The sequence below is a fragment of the Podarcis tiliguerta genome, assembly GCF_965153285.1.
Source record: "Podarcis tiliguerta genome assembly, chromosome: 2".
Taxonomy (NCBI): domain Eukaryota; kingdom Metazoa; phylum Chordata; class Lepidosauria; order Squamata; family Lacertidae; genus Podarcis; species Podarcis tiliguerta.
Window position 1 is genome coordinate 25,817,818 of NC_139535.1, and position 19,879 is coordinate 25,837,696.

The 19,879-nt window shown below is 44.8% G+C and overlaps 1 protein-coding gene across 38 annotated transcripts in view; it reads right to left on the reverse strand.

The window, feature by feature from the left end:
- The window catches only part of MAGI1 (membrane associated guanylate kinase, WW and PDZ domain containing 1), a 485,140-nt gene that overhangs the window by 380,270 nt on the left and 84,991 nt on the right, over nt 1–19,879 (reverse strand). The window contains exon 1 of one of the 38 annotated variants that reach the window (XM_083424593.1): nt 14,132–14,369. The exons of the other annotated variants lie outside the window; for them this stretch is intronic. The gene's annotated coding sequence lies outside the window, so the exon portion shown is untranslated. Of the gene's footprint in view, nt 1–14,131; nt 14,370–19,879 lie in introns of those variants that run through there. 38 annotated transcript variants of the gene reach the window in all.

Below are 19,879 nucleotides of genomic sequence, written 5' to 3' on the forward strand. Positions count from 1 at the left end.
CCTGTGTTTTCTGCCTCTGAGCTTTCTGTTCTGCTATTCTCAAAGCACGCCATATCCTGGGAGAGGGGAGTCAAGAATGCTGTCTAAAGACACTGAGTCTGTCGGCTGTCTCCCCCCGGTGCTTCTTCTTCCTGCTCCTGATCTTCACCCAATATTTCCCAGCTTCTCCCCTCTGCGGCCTCTGAACTATGACCTTCTGCAAACCACTGTTCTAAATCTATACTGTCTCCCTCTTCTCTGGGAAGTGCAAGGGGAGGGGGCAGACTCCACCATTTCTCCTCCAATGTCCAGTCCCTGAGAGTTGGCAATCCTGAGCAAATTAATATGTCACCTCCAGAATTAAAAACCAGCAATCATCTGGCAGAAAGTGCTGAAACACCATAGTATCAACATCTCTGAATTCCAGGGGAGGTGATTCCACAGAGAGGGTGCCACCGCGGAGAAGCTCCTCTTACTGCCCAGTGTTGTCTCTTGAACCAGTGAATCATATGAGATGCCTATCCAACCAAAGCCCATGGAGGTAGGGCAATCATAGAATTGGTATCCAATGCTGCTGTTCCACTTCCACAGCATATTTCCACTTGTGCAATGGAACTCCCCCCTGCAGCCCCTCAAGTATCCTCAAAATCTACTGAACAACATTGGGGGCTCCTCCAGAGCAGACCTTGGAGGCACACAAGGAGAAGAGAGGAGAGGAGAGGAAGTCCCACTGCAAAGGCAGAGCTCCACTTGTGCTGCACTGTACACTTAAAAATAAGCTAAGTTGGGTATTTTTTAATACAGTGGTACCTCGGGTTACATACACTTCAGGTTACATACGCTTCAGGTTACACACTCCGCTAACCCAGAAATAGGTTAAGAATTTTGCTTCAGGATAAGAACAGAAATCGGGCTCCGGCGGCGCGGCAGCAGCAGGAGGCCCCATTAGCTAAAGTGGTGCTTCAGGTTAAGAACAGTTTCAGGTTAAGAACGGACCTCCGGAATGAATTAAGTGCTTAACCTGAGGTACCACTGTAGAGGCTGGATGGCCATCTGTCATGGATGCTTTGGTTGAGAATTCTGCATTGCAGGGGTTTGGACCAGATGACCACAGGAACCCTTCCAACTCTATGATTCTGTAAGTCCTGAGGTAAGACTGTAAAGGCTCTGAAACCGATCTCTTGTTGCAATTCCTGCTTTTGCGGTTCCTGGTCCTGGAAGTTCTTTGTTTTTCCTCCTGGACAGCTAGCATAGCAAGACAAAAAGAGTGCTGGGACTGGCAAGGTCCTCAAAAAGTAGAATATCCTTGTTTAACAAAGGAAGGGGGGGAACCCACTCAGCTTTCAGACCAGGCAGAAGACTCCAGCCTACACATACCTTAGACACATTAACCACGATTTCAGTCACAGGCACATTCTATTATATCTCCTTTCATGCCTCTGCTCCCTTGCCTGGCGCCACTTCCATCAGTATGGATAACTTGGGGTTATTAGGAGGCATTAGGAGCACGGGAAGAGGAGAGGCACTGGAGACATCCAGCGGGAGGGTTTGGGGAAACCCGTCAAGAGGGAGTGGAGTGGTATTAAGAAGGACTTTGAAGAACGAACATCTCCGACTCAGAACCGCCCCCAGGTTGCGCTGTTAATGGCTGTAAAATATGCACATAAACAGCTGAAAACCAGGGGATTCAGATGTCGGCAGACACCCATGATTTAATGCAAATAAAAAGCTTATGGTGTCTTAATTCTCCGGCAGAAGGGGAGAAAAATAAATCTGCCTGCATCAATGATCTCAGATGCTTCTGACATCTCACACAGGATATTATCATCCCTGCAGACTGATATTAAAAAGAAACAAAGTTCTCCTCAGTAAGATTCCCAAAGAAAGCCCAAGTGTTAAGTGTAATGCGTGCCAGAGATAGCAAGAAATCAGGCTTTTTTTCTCACCGATGGTCAGACAGCCTCACTCTAGCGCTGCTTATGTACACAGGTTTTATGAGACCAACGGATTCAGAACAGGCCAGACAGCTCCAAGCTCCAAGATGATCACTCATACTGAGTAGGACAAAACAGGAGCATAGCCGCACAGCTAGAAAGAGTGACCACTGTGGGGACCCACATATTAATACCAATGTCCTTTGAAAACAGCCTAGTCTAGGCTTCCTTAACGTAGTACCCCTCAAGTGTTACTTGACTAAGACTCCATAGCTGTCAACCGGCCCTTATTTGGCAGGAAAGTCCCTTATACCAGCGCCGTGTCCCGCTGCTGTCCCTTATTGATGATGTCCCTTAAATTTCCCGGGTTTCAAAGGAAGCAGCTCCTCTCGCTCCCTCCCTGCCGGCCAGGGAGGAGGGAGGCTCCAACTGTGTTGCTTGGCTGCGTTGCTTACCCAATAAGGAGTCTAAGAACAACTGGGGGGTGGAGCTTGCATGCCTTGTGCCAATCAAATTGGTCGCGTTGCCTGGGGACTCGCCTTTGCTCAGCGCTTCCCAGTGGAGAGGTGATGGTGGTTTTCCTTGCTGCATCCCTTTTGCCGGGTTGCTGCGCTGTGGGAACCACCACTTGAGGCTTTGTTTGGCTGCTGGCTGGGCTTTCTGCCTTTGGCTCGGAGGGGCTCAGAGGTTGAATATGCCTGTGGTTGCAAAATCCCTTATTTTGGCTGCTGATCCCTTATTTTCAAATCTGTACGTTGACAGCTATGCAACTCCCATCAGCCCAAGCCAGCAGGGGCAGGAGTCAGAGCTGATGGGAGATGTAGTCCAGCAACATCTAAACAGCAGCAAACTGGGATTGGATGGGATGAAGATTTAGGGCCTCACAAAAACAGCCTTCAGGTAAGCTATCAGTATTCACTTCCAGCATTGGCCAGCCAGATACTTCTGGGAAGCTTACAACCCAAGCAGCTTGTCATCAGCTCCAGCATCTGCTTTCCTGCTTGCAAACATGGAAGCTCCGATTAACTACCATGGTCAGAAGGCAAATCTTCAAAGCAGCCATTACCGCAGATATTAGAGCAAGCAGCAAATTCTAATTAATATCACCCACAATTCCTGCCAGAGACTCCTCCAGGAGACAGATTGGCTCTAAACGAAGTGCAGAAGAAGCTGACAACATAGGAAACGGAGCTATGATTCAGGAACTGGCAACAGAGCTAAGAAAGTCGCATAAAACAGGAAACATCGAAGGCCTTGATTCGACCCTACTCTTGTGATTGATCTCAGGAATGTTAGCACTAACTGTTTTGGATGAGACTGTTTTCTGGATATATAGCCTCTATTGGCAGTGGGTGTTATGAACACTGTGAAACCTAAGCAAACATGCGTAGGCATAGATGCATGATTCACTGTAATCCTTATCCTCGTGTACTTTTTCAGAGTACTATACTACAGCTCCAGACTCCACAAAAGCATGAACTTAGCCCGCCCCAAAGGGCTTACACGGTAAGAGCGGAGATCTAGATTTCTTTATCGCTGCTTGCTCACAATGCAAGCTAAGGTCTGTACACTTAAAAAGATGGTCACGAACATAGTTGAAAGGAATAGGAAAGCTTATGCCAAAACCAGCTGAACTGGACTGAAACATCTAGGCAGAGACCCTGAATCACTAGCAGCAAAGAGGGAGCTGCTTTCTTTCAGCAACTGCAGCCTTTAAGACGCATCTGAAGTGGTATTAAAAACAAAGGGATAAATGATGGCTTTGCTGGAGAGTTAATGAGCTATAACTGCAATATAGGATGCTTGCTTTACTTCCAACTTGTTTGTTCTCTACATAACATTCTGAAACCACTTTTTAAACACAATTTAAAAAATAAATAAATGGCAAACCGTTATATCAATCAATCAATCAATCAATGGCATTTGCAACTCACCCTCATCAGACAGTCTCAGGACCGATAGACGTACATCAATACAACAATAAATACAACATCTCTAAAATCCCATACATACAATATTGGCCTGAGTATAAGCCGTACCTTTAAAACTGGAGGGGGGGGATTAAAAAATACCCAAATATAAGCCGCTCCATTCCTTGCTGCTCCTGGCTGCATACTTGGGAGGGGCAGCCAGGCTGTGGGCTGTGTTGCCAGTGGCCTTTTCCACTCCTTGCTCTCTCCCTTCCTGGCCTTCGGGGAGAGAATGGGGGACTAGGTGCGGGGCGGGCACCGCTTTGTGTGCTTTTGGCGCTGTTTGCCCTGCACTCCTGGCTGCGTACCGTAAGGTCGTGAATATAAGCCACACTTTAACTTCTTACACGGTCGGAATTTGGGTGGAAAGTGATGCTTATATTCAGGGCAATATGGTAAAACATGAATATCCTCAGTAAATTTAGTAATTAGCTGTCATGGACAGGTTGGTCATGGAAGAATGGTGGAGTGAACCAGCTAGGGAACAAGGCTAACCACCTGGGGATTGGTGGTGGAACAACGATGAGTGATCACAGGGAGAAGACCAGGAAGAGGAGGCATCGGAAGCTGAAAAGGTAGCAGGGCATAGTGAGCTGGGAGAGTTTGGGACAGAAGGAAGTTCAGAATCTGAAGCAAAAGCCAGCGAGTGGGAGAAGGGAGGCCAAGAAACAGAGATGAGTCTGGATGGTGAAAAGTCATGGGTGTCTCCTATCCTGCTGTGACAAGCTCCTGTCTCCCAGAACCAGAAGAGGGCTGAAACGAGCAGAGCAGTGACAGGCTTCACACAGAGACTAGTTTCTGTACACTCACACATTCCTTTATCCAGGTGAGTAAGAAGCGTACAAGAGTTGAAGGACACATTTCAGCCAGGCAAAAGCACTCAAGAGGATGCAAAGCCAAGCAGGTGAGGGATGTGGCTTGGGGAAAGCCCTGGGGACCAGGTAGAGAAGTCTAGAGTATTCCCCCCCCCCCCAAGCCTGAGGCTTCCCATCCCTTGCCTTGAATTAAACAAGTGAAGAATGTGGATTTATTTGGGGGTTGTTTTTAAAGTAAGAATCATTACAATCTGAATACAACTTTTAAAAGCTTGATCCTGGGGCCATAGCAGCAGATCTTAAAGACCTTCTCTGTTATCCGCCTTATAAATGTGCCAGGGAGATTCATTTACAATCACAAAAGAGGAGAATTCAAATATAACAGGCTATTAAAAAGTAAAAGCCCTTAAGTTCTCTCCTGAAGGGCATGGCTGGCTAGAGATTATTCCCTTCCTCACTCATGAGATTTTAAATCCCAGAGGTCTTTACTTAATGCTGCCGTAAAGGATACCATTGTGTAACACTAAGAGTGTGTCCTTTGCACACCTATAATAAGTCAGCATTTTATAGGATACAGGGCTTCTCCTCCCCCCCCCCCCGCCTTTTTGTTGCACTTGTTTGATAATTCGTTAATTGTTGCCAATTAAAAGTATGAACCACTGCAGCTACTCCTGTAGCTCCTCTTTTGTTGGGTGTTGCACACCCTAAATACACCCAACAAAAGAGGAGCCGTCTACCTGCAGCCTGAAAAAGTACATCGCAGAATTCTGCAACTCCAACCTGTGAAACCCTGGGACGTGGGTGGCGCTGTGGGTTAAACCACAGAGCCTAGGGCTTGCTGATCAGAAGGTTGGCGGTTCGAATCCCCGCAACGGGGTGAGCTCTCGTTGTTCAGTCCCTGCTCCTGCCAACCTAGCAGTTCGAAAGCACGAAGTGCAAGTAGATAAATAGGTACCGCTCCGGCGGGAAGGTAAATGGCGTTTCCATGCGCTGCTCTCATTCGCCAGAAGCGGCTTAGTCATGCTGGCCACATGACCCAGAAAAACTGTCTGCAGACAAATGCCGGCTCCCTCGGCAAGTAAAGCGAAATGAACGCCGCAACCCCAGAGTCGTCCGTGACTGGACCTAACGGTCAAGGGTACCTTTACCTTTACCCTGTGAAATGAGTACATCAGCTCTAGGTTTCTTGAAGGCCACCAATATCTAAACAACCATGCAGATAGTTGCACAAGGCCTCCTCAGATGAAGCAGTCCCAATGTGCCCTTATCCCTACACATGGCAAACTGCTTTTGAAGCCAACGGAACTTTCAAAAGCAGTGGGTGATATGCCACAGTGTGCTTCTCACTGATCTGTGCTCCTTTGTTATTGAATCAGCCATGGAATTAACAAAGCTGGGGGGGGGGGAATCTTGTATGACTTTGTTTTGGTGACTATTAATGTCACCACAGTAGTCCTAGAGGAACACGTGGAACAGGCAAAGATGGGGAGGTTATGATGCCATAGATGAGTCTTCCTCATGATGTGTGCATTTGGTAATTTAGCACTAGGAACGATTTGAGGGTGGGGAGTTTAGTCAGTAATAAAGAGCACTTGGGTAAGATTAATGGTTTTTCACCACAAAATCCCCCTTATGAATGCTTAATCTAAATTTTATTCAGTTTCAGAGTGCCAAGTCTGCAGCTTAGAACCAAAATCAAAAAGGAATAAATTAGCTCCTTAATATCTCATCAAGATTACTGCCAAATTACCCTCACAATTAATGTTAAATCATATTTACCATGCTTCTTGCATTTTTATATATGCACAACATTGTTTTGCCCTCCCCTTTTCTCCAGGATGGGGAAAAGGGGGAGGGGGTGCGGCTCTGTGGTAGAACATCTGCTTTGCATTCAAATGATCATGATTCAAACCCCAGCATCTGTATAAGACAGCTTTCTTACTCAGTATAAGCTTATGAGGTAAACGAGCAGGCAGCTTACAGTGATTTGGTAATTTTCTAGTTACAAATATGAAGAATGAGCAGGTTTTGGGGTCAGGGGGAGCACAAAAATAAGCAGGAAATTGTAGAGCCAGCAAAACAGTATCACCCTATAATACCTGAGAACTACATGTGGAACTACTTTTAATAAATAAAAATATGCACTGCCTTCCCCTAGCCTCTTAGCTACTCTGTCAGTTAAGGCAAAACTGGCTTTTGACAGATAGGTAGCAAAATCTAATAGTAGTGATTATTTCCTGCAGCAATAACAAGCACACTGAGCTTAAAGATGGGTATTGTGTGTCAAACTACAGCAGCATCCATTTCAAATTATTTCACTCATCAAATGTGCATGCACCCCCAGGAAAATCTGAATTACATTTAAATAAATGAGTTCTGGTTTGGATGGGATGATGCCCTCAACATTTAGGAGCTCAGTACACTGAACCTTCAGCAGAATTTGCCACGAAATGCCAATTCTCTTTCCAGAATCCACAGAGGTTAGAAACTTGCGGGAGGAACTATCGTCTGTATGAAATCCACCCGTGTATGTATGAATACCCAGGAGGCGCCAAGGTTTTGGCATAGCCCAAGAGACCTGGGGAACGCAGTGCTCAAGTCAAAAGCCCATTACCCAATGCTATGTTGTTGAGGGGCTTCTCACTTCTACAGTCCAGGCTATGCATTTTAAGTACCAGATCTGAGGTTTGAAGAAAGATCCCCTGAAATACGTGAGAATCAAATACTGTAGATGTGATAAGCACATCTGATATTTCTCAATCCCACCAAAAAATAAAATTAAAATGCCCTTGTCGTATGTGTCATTAGTCAAGATCGCTTTTATAAAAACAAAACAGAACGCCCCCATCCTGTAATTCAGTGGTGTTTCCCATCAGCATCATCCAGAACAAGCATTTCAGTTGTAATACACTTAAAAGGACGTAAATCACAAGTTCCGTGAACACTTCGAAACATTCCCTAAATAGAATGTTGAGTGCATGAATGAATAATGGGTCAGATAAAAGTGGTTCGTCTATTGACAGTGGAATTTGCTGCCAAGAAGTGTGGTGGAGTCTCCTTCTTTGGAGATCTTTAAGCAGAGGCTTGACAACCATATGTCAGGAGTGCTCTGATGGTGTTTCCTGCTTGGCAGGGGGTTGGACTCGATGGCCCTTGTGGTCTATTCCAACTCTATGATTCTATGATTACAGTGTACACACTGCAGGAGAGACAGAGAGAACACAGGAGTGTATCTATAATACCACTGTGTACTCATTTTATATACTTACCACATCGGTATTCTGCCTGTCCTCGCAAGAGCTCTTCTGCACCCTGGTTTCCATTTTATCCTCACAACACAACACTCCTGCAAGGTAGGTCATGCTGAAAGACAGTGCCGTTCTGTACTGCAGTACAATGTGCTGCTGTTCATTGTGATGTTATAACCAATCCAACCCCCCCCCCCAGGAGAAGAATAAATAAACCTGTAACTCAGGCTAACTCTTCATGCATCTGATGAAGTGGACTTCTATTCCATGAAATCTTAAGCTACGATAATTTAGTTAGTGTTTAAAGAGCTGCCAGACTTGTTTCTGCACAACTGCTGCCACCAGTACAAAGTAAACGCTTATCCTGTATCCTAATAGTCGGTACATGTCCCCCACCTGATGAAAAGAAAGACTTCAACAGACACAGGGTTTTTGGCCACCCCATCCCAGATTTTCATTGAACTGCACAGGCAAGAGCAGCTAGAAAATATAGCCAATGAAACATCACCTACTCCTCAGATCTCAGTGGGCACCAACCACACACACTTGCAGGAATATCAGTGCAACCACAAAGGCTTGAAACTTGAAATGAAGATTGTCTAGAGGTCCAGTTCCACATCCACTATCAAATCTTGGCTTCACAACGTAATTAGTTTGGAAGGAAGCAAACTATTGTTTCCAGTTGGGATGCAACACTAATGCAGGAACTGTGGTTTGTAGCTCCTGCTAGGGGAGATGTAAAAGGTAAGGGTAAAGGTACCCCTGCCCGTACAGGCCAGTCTTGACAGACTCTAGGGTTGTGCACCCATCTCACTCAAGAGGCCGGGGGCCAGCGCTGTCCGGAGACACTTCTGGGTCACGTGGCCAGCGTGACATCGCTGCTCTGGCGAGCCAGAGCCGCACACGGAAACGCCGTTTACCTTCCCGCCAGTAAGCGGTCCCTATTTATCTACTTGCACCCGGGAGTGCTTTCGAACTGCTAGGTTGGCAGGCGCTGGGACCAAACAACGGGAGCGCACCCCGCCGCGGGGATTCGAACCGCCGACCTTTCGATCGGCAAGCCCTAGGTGCTGAGGCTTTTACCCACAGTGCCACCCGCGTCCCAGGGAAGATGTAGTATGGGGCCAAATTCACAGCAAACCATTACCTGTGTGTGTGAACGCAGCCTATAGGGTTTGAGGAGGTAAAAATTGGTCTGGTTCTTCCTACACAGTTACTTTAGTATCTATTGCTGCTTATAGCTTATCACACACCATTTGTTTTTGGCAACCATGTATCTGTCTGCAAAAGGATGCACACCAAAACGAAATTGCCACCACAAAAAGTAATTGGAAACGTCTTAGCCAGTTAGCAATTGTCACATCATATCGAACCAATTTGGAAAGGAATGAAATGTATCATTTCCCAACATTCTTCTGCAAGCTTGATGTGAATAGGTCAGACACGCATATAAGCAAAAGAGATATCGGGGGGGGGGGGATAGGGCAGTGAAGAGGAGAGCTCTGAGACCTTAGGAAAAGGGTTAAAAAGAGAAAGTTGGGAGGGGGAGAAGCATTTAGCACCATTGCTAAAGTTACATACATTCCAAAATACCTTGTTGTCTAACACCACCTGTTTAATAATTAAAAAGGCACATTACCAATCTGGTGACTCTCAGATATTTACCTAGCAAATAGTAATAATGATATAATGATAATGATAACAATAATTGTAATTATGATAATGATTTTATTATTTATACCCTGCCTATCTGGCTGGGTTTCCACAGCTACTCTGGGCAGCTCCTAGCAGAATAGTAAAAACATGATAAAACATCAGACATTAACAACTTCCCTAAACAGGGCTGCCTTCAGATGTCTTCTAAAAGTCAGATATTTGTTTATTTCCTTGACATTTGAAGGGAGGGTGTTTCACAGGGAGGGCGCCACTACCAAGAAGGCCGCTGGCCTGGTTCCCTGTAACTTCACTCCTCGCAGTGAGGGAACTGCCAGAAGACTCTCAGAGGAGAACCACAGTGACAGGGCTAAGTGATGGGGGTGGAGACACTCCTTCAGGTATCCTGGGCCGAGACCATTTAGAGCTTTAAAGGTCAGCACCAACACTTTGAATTGTCCTCGGAAACGCACTGGGAGCTGACGAGGATCCTTTAGGATCGGTGTTATATGGTCCCGGGGGCCACTCCCGGTCACCAGTCTAGCTGCTGCTTTCTGGATTAGTTGCAGTTTCCGAGTCACCCAAATACTTTGGCTTATATCCAAAGCTGCAGTTCCACTCATGCAACAGTCTTCCTTTCCACTTGCCCAATGAAACTTCCCCTTCTTCAGTTGGTGAGAGTGTTGTGCTGATGATGCCAAGGTTGCAGGTTTGCTCCCCATAAGGGACAGCTGCATATTCCTGCATTGCAGGTGGTTGGACTAGATGATCCACAGGGTCCCACCCAATTCTACAATTTATGATTCTATTCTACGATGCCTCTGCAGCCCCCAAATCAGCTCCAGGGGGGTCGGAGGACCGTCCAAATTACACTTTGGGGATGTGTGGGGCAAGGAGAGGAGGGCAAAATGTTGCACAAGCAGAGTTCTGCTCTTGCAGTGTTGGATACAACCCTTTGACTTGCATGCATCTACCAGGATTTGAGGTCTCTGCTTTACAGTGGTAGCTGGCAAGTGGTAGCCAAAGATCAGAATGCCTTCCAGAGTGGCATTCCATGGACACACAAGAGCACACACACACACAGTCCTAGTTACTCACACCTTACTAGCAAACTGAATCTCATTACTTTCCTAGCATGAACTACATGTTACTATTTTTCCCAAATTGCAAAAACTTGGGAGCACAAAGCTTAAAAGTTAATTGCATTCAAACCACAAATATATGCTTGCTGATTTGTAGGGAAAGTCGCATTTCATGCATCCTTTGGCAAATACCTACATTTCACAGTATCACAGTACAGTAGTAGTATTCCACCTTGCCGGCTACTGGATCATAAACCAGCTGTCATTTAGTTTACAACTGCCACCATAGTTTTCAGCTCTCACATGCTGAAGCACATGGAAAGCACAGATACTTCAGAGAGAGCTTTAAACCTGTAAAAACGCAGCCAATTCAGAGAAGAACAATAAAAGAAATGTGTGCTTTGGGAAGAGAGAAACCTCACAGGAAATCTGCCTGGTACCACGTCAGACCGCTGCTTCAGTGTTATCTACACAGTCTTTCCCAGCCTAATCTGGAGATGCTCAGGACTGAACCTTTGTCCTCTAGCATTCCCACAAAGCTATGATCCTCTGCCTTGCCGTAATTCCCCAAGGAGCTTGTCTTGCACACACATACGCAGAGCCACCATGGAAACATATTCCAAAATGCCAAATAAGAGGAATGTTAGCACTGAAGCACAATCCTCCTGTCTCGTATGTGATATCGCACTCCGAGTTAACACCGCTGCGTGTGATTTTGTACCCCTTTGCTGTTAGATGTACCTTCTGTCCAAGGGTGCCAGGAAACAGTTTTAATTAACAAGCTGACAACTTCCGGAGGAATACGTTAAAGTAACTGGCCTCTCAGCTGCTTCCAAAGGATTGAGCCAAGACTAATAATCTAAAACTGTGGTTCCCAAAGTGGGCACTGACCACCCTGGAGGGTGAGAGCTAAGGGTGAAAATGGCTATCGAACTTTCAAAAACTGGCATCACTGGTTCAAGTTCCAGGTAGGTAGCCGGGTTGGTCTAACGCAGACGAAATAAATTTAAAAATTGTCCAGTAGCACCGTAGAGACCAACTGAGTTTGTTCTGGGTATAAGCTTCCGTGCGCATGCACACTTCTTCAGATACACGTGTATCTGAAGAAGTGTGCATGCATTCGAAAGCTTATACCCAGAACAAACTCAGTTGGTCTCTACGGTGCTACTGGATAACGGTTCAAGTTCATCAGTTTTAATTGGATTTTAATAAATGTGCAATTAATTGTTACCGCTTTGAATTTTATTGTATTATCTTTTTTTAGTGTGCTGTGCAAACTGCTATTCTGAATAATGATTTTTACAGGGTAGGGCAGGGGGCACGGGGGATGAGTTTTTGGAAGTAAGGGGGCAGTGGCCCAAAAACGATTGGGAACTACTGATCCAAAACACAGGCATCAGTTTCCCTGTCTCTCAGGCCTTCCCTCTTGCACTTAAAATCTGTTAAAATATCTGGGCAGCTTTCTTTTTGCTGCTATGTAGACTGTGCTTCTGCTGCACCGTAAAGGAGCAAAAAACTTCATTTTTTTCCTGGGCAGCAGGAAAAAAGGAAGATCTTCATTTTGATTTCTCCCCCCCCCCCCCCCATGAGCGCCGAAGTTTCTCTAACAAATGCATTCCAATCCTACTTTGCTGGTAAACAATGAAAACCTAAAATTCAACCAAACTTTCTCAAAACCCCACAAGCTATATAAACATCCAGAAGGTAAAATCTAGGATCACAGGCTAGCCTTGGTTGGAAATTAGTTTAGTTAAGTTTGGATATGCCAAGCAAACTGACAGTGAATGTTTGAAACATCACCAAACCCAAAGGCAACATCAATAAGCCCAAACATCACCAAGCCCAAATTTAACAACAACAACAACAACAACAAAAAGGTGGGGAGGACAAAAGTGTTTCCAGATCCATATACCGTATTTTTTGCTCTATAAGACTCACTTTTTCCCTCCTAAAAAGTAAGGGGAAATGTGTGTGCGTCTTATGGAGCGAATGAAAGCTGCGCAGCTATCCCAGAAGCCAGAACAGCAAGAGGGATTGCTGCTTTCACTGCGCAGCGATCCCTCTTGCTGTTCTGGCTTCTGAGATTCAGAATATATTTTTTCTTGTTTTCCTCCTCCAAAAACTAGGTGCATCTTGTGGTCTGGTGCGTCTTATATAGCGAAAAATACGGTACTTTAGTTAAGTTTGGATATGCCAAGCAAACTGACAGTGAATGTTTGAAACACCACCAAGCCCAAAGGCAATTTAACAACAACAACAAAAAGGTGGCGAAGACAAAAGGGTTTCCAGCTCCATATAATTCCTGTCCTATTTACCCACAAAGTACCATACATATTACTTTAAAAAGAAAAAGGCATTGGAGCATAAACCGCACAACTAAAAAAAAAAAAAAAAGCTACTCAGTTCCAAAAGCAATGTTAAACCTAGTAAACCTAGTATCCCTAAAGAGCAAAATGCACACCAGACCTCCACGAAATATGGCCTTCCAACACGACGAGCCTAGGCTTCCAAACTTTTTTCCAAAAGGTAAAAATAACATGCACTTTTTAAAAAGGAAGCTGCTCCGTAACTACCATTGTGCTGCCATCCTTCAAGTTGCACAAACGCACTGTGCACACTTAAAACCCGTACATCACAAAGCTTTGTAAGTGACCCTGAAGTATAGAAATTGAGCTGTGTAAGTAATCTTTTAACACCCAAATGCCCAGCACAGTAACGATTGTGGGATTTAACATGCTCTATGTTGTCAGTCAGCGCTCAATTTACATGTTTAACAAGGAGGGAAGAAAGAAAGAAAGAAAGAAAGAAAGAAAGAAAGAAAGAAAGAAAGCTTGTAGCTACGACAACTATGCCTAGGGGGTAAAACCCTCAACTCTGCATGGTAACGAAAACCTTTAATAAAAATACATTAAAAAAAACTTTGCGGGGTAACAGGATTTAGCTTCACACAGTTAACAAAACTGAAGCACCTTAGAAGAAGGGCACGTCCCCCCTCTAGGAGAAATAACCTGGGCTAGCAGCTTTTATTTTTTGAAAGAAAACAGGTGCGAGTGAGGCACGCTGCCTGTGTGCGTGTGTGGGTGTGTTTGTTGTAAAACAAGAATTACACGGCTTCTTTGAACGAAAACATTCAGTCAGAGTATACCTGGCATGCTCTGAAGCCCATCTGCCTCACTGAAGAGGCTACCACCTGAGAACCAGCTCCTGGGGAACTTAACTGGAAAAATACACCCCAAATAAATACACACTGATATATATAGAGAGAGAGAGAGAGAGCATACAAGATGGCTTCCTGACAAAAGAAGTCAGCGCAAGAGGCCTCAAACAATAAGCAACAGAATTAGTGAACAGAACACAAGATCTGTTTTTAAAGAGGAAGTTAGAATGCCTTTCCGCAAAAGGGTTCATTTTGGAGATGCCTGTGATAATATAATAATAGGAGCTTCTTACCTGTTTCTTCTTCACCCCTTAGGATCTAAAGTCAAAGCCTGCTGAAGTTACTTTACAAAAAAACAAAAATGGTGTGTTCCCCTTGTTTCCTTTCTGACTCCTTAAGGAGATTTCGAGCATGCCTAGAGCTGCCCTGCAACCCGGTTTCTCAAAAGGGGGGGGGGGGGTTAGTGATGCACAGCAAGCAAAAAGGGTGTGTGCACTTGTCTATGCGCATGCAGCAGACTTCCCCGCAAACCCAGAAACACACATGCCACCACAAAACACGGATCAAAAGACACAGGGTGATTAATATTAAAAGAATAGTCTGCTGGGACTCCATCGCGTCTGACTGGTATTCCACACTTGTCCATTCCTGCCCCATTTTCAGAATTCTTGAAGAGTAGCAGTGATTTGATATAGTTCCACTGGAATTTCAAGTTGAACAAGGAAGAGTTGTCTGGGGAGGCGGTGCTGCTCTCACACATAAAAAGCAAAGTGCAATGATTCATGTGGAGCCATGCACTTAGATGGGGAAGAGTGGACTGTTCCCCTTCAAAACGGTCTCCGTTCGAATTGCTTATACTGAAGTTTTCATTTTGTTCTAAGCTTTTAATACTCCCTAGCAACAAACTTCTCTGGAAGGTTTGAGGAATGAATATTATATAAAACCAATAGTCATTTGTATCATTTTCCTCTTTCACCTCATGGCAAATAACTCAGACACACAAGAGACGGAGAGACACTTGGTTTTATTTGCATATTTCATTTCATTCATGCTATTTCCCTTAATTTACGAATCGTTTCCTGTGAAAGATCTCCAAGAGATTTAACGATAAAAACATCAGCAACAGACAATTTCCTATATTCATTTATACTGTGTGTGTGTGTATGTGTGTGTGTGTGTGTGTCCAATAAAGATGCAGAGAGCGAATGCACATTGCATGATAATGTGCATTCAGTTTTGAATGCCGGCACCTTTTTTGGGGGTGCTGCACACACAACCTCATCCAAATGTTGCCCCTGCCCAACACTATTTGTCAATCTAAAGGTGAAACGGTTATAATCCATTTTTTTATTTTTTTTACTGGGTTTTATAAACAGGAATAATGTTACACAAACAAGTATACCAAGTTTCCTCGTTCCATTTGTATATCACAAAAATAGCATAATAAACGTGGAAAAATATCTACAACATATGTTTCATTATTAGTGGTCAATGTATAGGTTCTTGGCTCATGAATTGATTTAGTTTATACTTCATTATGTGTCGAGACACACTTCTCACACACTTGCTGTATACCTGTGTACACAGAGAGCACTTTTTCAGATCAGCTCCTACTGGGACTGACCTCTTGGTTTATCAGGGTTGCAACCACAGCCTCTCACTAGGTTTGACTTGTGCATGAATGAAATAGGCAAAACAGGAATCAGCACGGTAACTTGAATGGAAGTACCATATTTTTCCGTGTATAAGACGCCCCCACGTATAAGACGCCCCCTATTTTGAGGGACTCCAAATTAAGAAAACACCCCTCAGCACTACCCGGGTATAAGACGAGCCCCAATTTAAAACCTAATTTTTTGGTTAAAAAAAACCCTAGTCTTATACCCGAAAAAATATGGTATATCCTCTGTATCTCAGTATAGCCACACACCAGTTCCCAGCCTCTCCCTTTTGAAAGACTGACGGTGGCGCTTTGTTGTTGCTGTTGTTTTAAAAGTCTGTGGAAACACTAGCTGAGGGGAAGGTTTCCACCAGTGTGAAGAAGACATGCCCACATCATGCACAGACAACATGGACAGCATCTGCCATGTTAAGAGGACAAACGGTGTGTACAACCGCAAAACACTATTGTCGAGGGCACGGGGGGGGCGGACCTTGTGTGCTTCAAAGACTCCACTTAAAAGGCAGCAGGAAAAAAGGAAGGTCTTCAATAGGCACTAAAAAAGACCTGAACCTGCCCAATATGCAACAGGAGGGAGTTCATGAGGGCACTAGGTGCCATTCACACTAAAGTCCTGGATTCTACATCACACAGAACGGACAAGCTGTTGCGAGTGTATCTGCAGGAGGCACTTTCCCACACAGCACAGTGATCAGCTGGGATATGTGTGTTTACTTTAAAGGTATCCTAGTCCAAAGCTGTATACATCCGTACTTGCGCCTTAAGGGATGTTTGGCTGATGCCTTCATGATACACCTTTATGTGCCAGGCGAAAACGTCGCTCTTCAACCAGGCCTTTGGCTGATTAACATCAGATACCCTTTTTGATGTGTTGGTTATTGGTTTATTCTTGCTCTTACTATGTATTTTGTGTTTTTTTAACTTGTATTTTTGTGTTCTGAACCGCCCTGGGATTTACAAATGAAGAGCAATATACAAATTTAATAAATAAGCATCAGCATCATCCAACCTATGTGAGGGATTGCCCTTAAAGTCATTTCGGAAATGCCCACTGTTGCTACCAGTTAACCACCTATTATTCTGACCCCTTACCAGTTTCATTGGCTACCAATTTGTTATCAGGCTCGCCTTTTCCCGGCTTAGGTAAAGGTAAAGGTACCCCCCTGCCCGTGCGGGCCAGTCTTGCCAGACTCTAGGGTTGTGCGCTCATCTCACTCTATAGGCCGGGAGCCAGCGCTGTCCGCAGACACTTCCGGGTCACGTGGCCAGTGTGACAAGCTGCATCTGGTGAGCCAGCGCAGCACACGGAACAGCGTTTACCTTCCCGCTGATAAGCGGTCCCTATTTATGTACTTGCACCCAGGGGTGCTTTCGAATTGCTAGGTTGGCAGGCACTGGGACCGAACGACAGGAGCGCACCCCGCCGCGGGGATTCGAACCGCCGACCATGCGATCGGCAAGTCCTAGGCGCTGAGGTTTTACCCACAGTGCCACCCGCGTCCCTTTTCCCGGCTTAAGGAGCACCAAATAATTGCATTCTGTTTCTAAGCCATCCCTTCTCCCTCCCTCAGAGGTACCCGGGGGAGGAGGGTGCTCAAGAAACTCTCAGAATATTCAGTGGTCCTCAAGAGAGATTTGTTGGCCCTTTCACTGCTTGCTATTACACAGTGGACGTTGTTTTATTTCATCAGACATTTTCAGCCTGCACACTTCCTGAAAGTCTTCTGCTGACTTGCTGCTGCTGGATTTATATTATTTTAGACTTTTAGTCGCTGTCACTGCTGTAAAGCCAGTTTGACTGTAGTCAATACAGAAGGACATTTTGGTATCAATATAATAAATAAATCCTGCCAAGGAGAATGTACTCTGAGCCTTGTTGAGAAAAAGGAAAAAAGGACAGCAAGGATGTTCTGCCTGACAGGTCACGAAAATTAACTGGGCAGAGGTGTGACAACGGTGGCAATGTTCTGCCAGCCATCAAAATTCTGATTTGTGTCAATAGCACAGGCTCGTGTCCTGTATTATACACGGCAAGAAATAATTCTGCTCTATTCTACATCATAATACAGTTTGAAGCTGGCAACATGTCCTCATGTCAACTCTCACCCCCCCCCCCTCTGCCACCGGCACCCAAATCTCATTAAGATGTTCCTTTGCACCGTTGCTCTTCAACCACAGAAGACGTCTAATAGTCTCCCTGCCAATCTGGTGAAGGCTTAATGCCTGGCGACAGGCAGGCATGGATGCCTGCATCCAGAGGAAAGCAAACTGAAGCCGATCTCGTTCTAAATGATCCGACAGCTCCCTGATTCAAGATTATGTAATTTGGCTGCCAGGCACAATAAGTATTACCTATTTCCTTTGCAGGAAACACAGGCTGCTACGCCGGCAGGCTCAACGGATCCAGGATCACCGTATTTTCCCGCTTGCTGCTACACACTCTCTCTTTCTGCATTTTGTTCCTGTCCTCACTTCCCCCATGAGGCTCCCATCAAGTTGCATTTATATGTATGAAATGCCACTCCACACAGACACCTTCAACCAGTGGCCAGAAGCAAGCATCCAGTCAGATTATTTTTCTCTACAGCCTGGCTGACATCAGTGGGTTACAGCAGGTGATCAGTGTGGAAACTCAGGACTGCTATCTGCATGGTCACAGACCTTGTTGTTGGGGATGATCTCTAGATGTGGAGAGCCAACCAACTTCCTGTCTTGCAGCTACACGAAATTGCAGAGAGACGACAAGTGGGAGCCCGGATTTGGTCACAGGGATGCCCTCCAGATGTTGCAGGGCTATCACTCCTATTTGCCCTATTCATGGGCCATGCTGGCTGAGGCTGATGGGGTCTTGAAGCCAACAATATCTGCATATGCAAATTCAAGTGAGAAGACTTTTTGCCGGCTGAGCAGGAACACAGCCAACTTCCAGCTCCTTTTCCTTTTCTGAAACACAGTTCTCTGCGTCACTAAAAAAAGTTTGCTCTTTTTTTTTTTTGCACTGTATAGTCCAGGCATAGGCAAACTTGGCCCTCCAGATGTTTTGGGACTACAACTCCCATGATCCCTAGCTAACAGTGGTCAGGGATTATGGGAACTGTAGTCCCAAAACATCTGGAGGGCTGAGTTTGCCTATGCCTGGTATAGTCAGTGCAAAAAATATGCAAACTTTTGAATTACACATACAGCTTTGCTTTAAATCATCAAATTTCAAGGGGAAGGAAGCTGCAAACTACATAGCAAGTATACGTACCATAGTTAATTGTACAGTTGTTAAGGAGTGCATGTTCTCGGGGGAGAAAGCAGTTTCCAGGCAAACAACCCCAAGCATTGCTCCAAACACAGCTTTCATTGCTCAACAAAGCTTTTTTGTAGGTCTTGCTTGTGATATATCTTTCTGTTTACAACTTGAAGTGTATAACATGCTACCTGTCTTCAGGACTGAAAGTTGAATATTTATCACTGTCATTGCCCTTGATAAAAAGTAAGGCATCATATCCAAGCCCAGCTCAGCTTTAAACGTCAACATAGAAGGGGAGGACACTTATATAAAAGAAATTGACTGTGCCGAGTATCGAGCCAGGTTCCCAATCTGCAGTTAGAGCTCAAAATCATCTCCTCCACCTCCCTTCCAGACCAATCAGCAATGCTCAAAAAACACGAATTCAACTCCTCTTCACACAGCAAAATCCCAAAAGCTCATAGCAAAGATGGCAACTCAGTTTCTTGCATCTGGTGTACTGGAAGGCCTCTTTCAACCTCCAGCAGCAACCTCCAACAAAAACGGGAAAACAGAGCCCTGGTTGGTTATTTTGGTGCAATGCCTGGGGTCTGGTCCCCAGTGTATGTGTATGCATGCTCATTCATACACAAACATGCATGGATTCCTCGCATATCCTACTCTGCTAATCAACCTCTTGCTCTGTGTGGGAGTTATCTCCCCACTGCTCGTAAAATAAAATTTTAAAAGCATTAATGCCTTTTGACACTACTGGGAGAAAACAATGTTTCTCCATTTCCATGACTGTGCTACGCAAATCCAAAATATGGTACCAGCTACAAATTCAGCATCTAAAACATCTTAACTTTTCTTTTAAAAAAAAAAATGTGGCTGGGTTAGAATGCATATTCCTAAGACAACCAGGGATCACTAGGAAATAAAAGACTTCCAGCAGAACTGTTATATAGAGTCTGGTCTTTCCCAGTGATTAATGGGAACTTCAGAAATTTCAGAAATTTCAGAAACGTGAAAATTTCCCCACACCATGGCAATCACAGGCTTCAGCTGCTATTGGCACCAAACTTAGCTTACCTTCGCACAGAAATTAGGGTTCCCTGGTAGCGTGTATACGATAATAAAAAT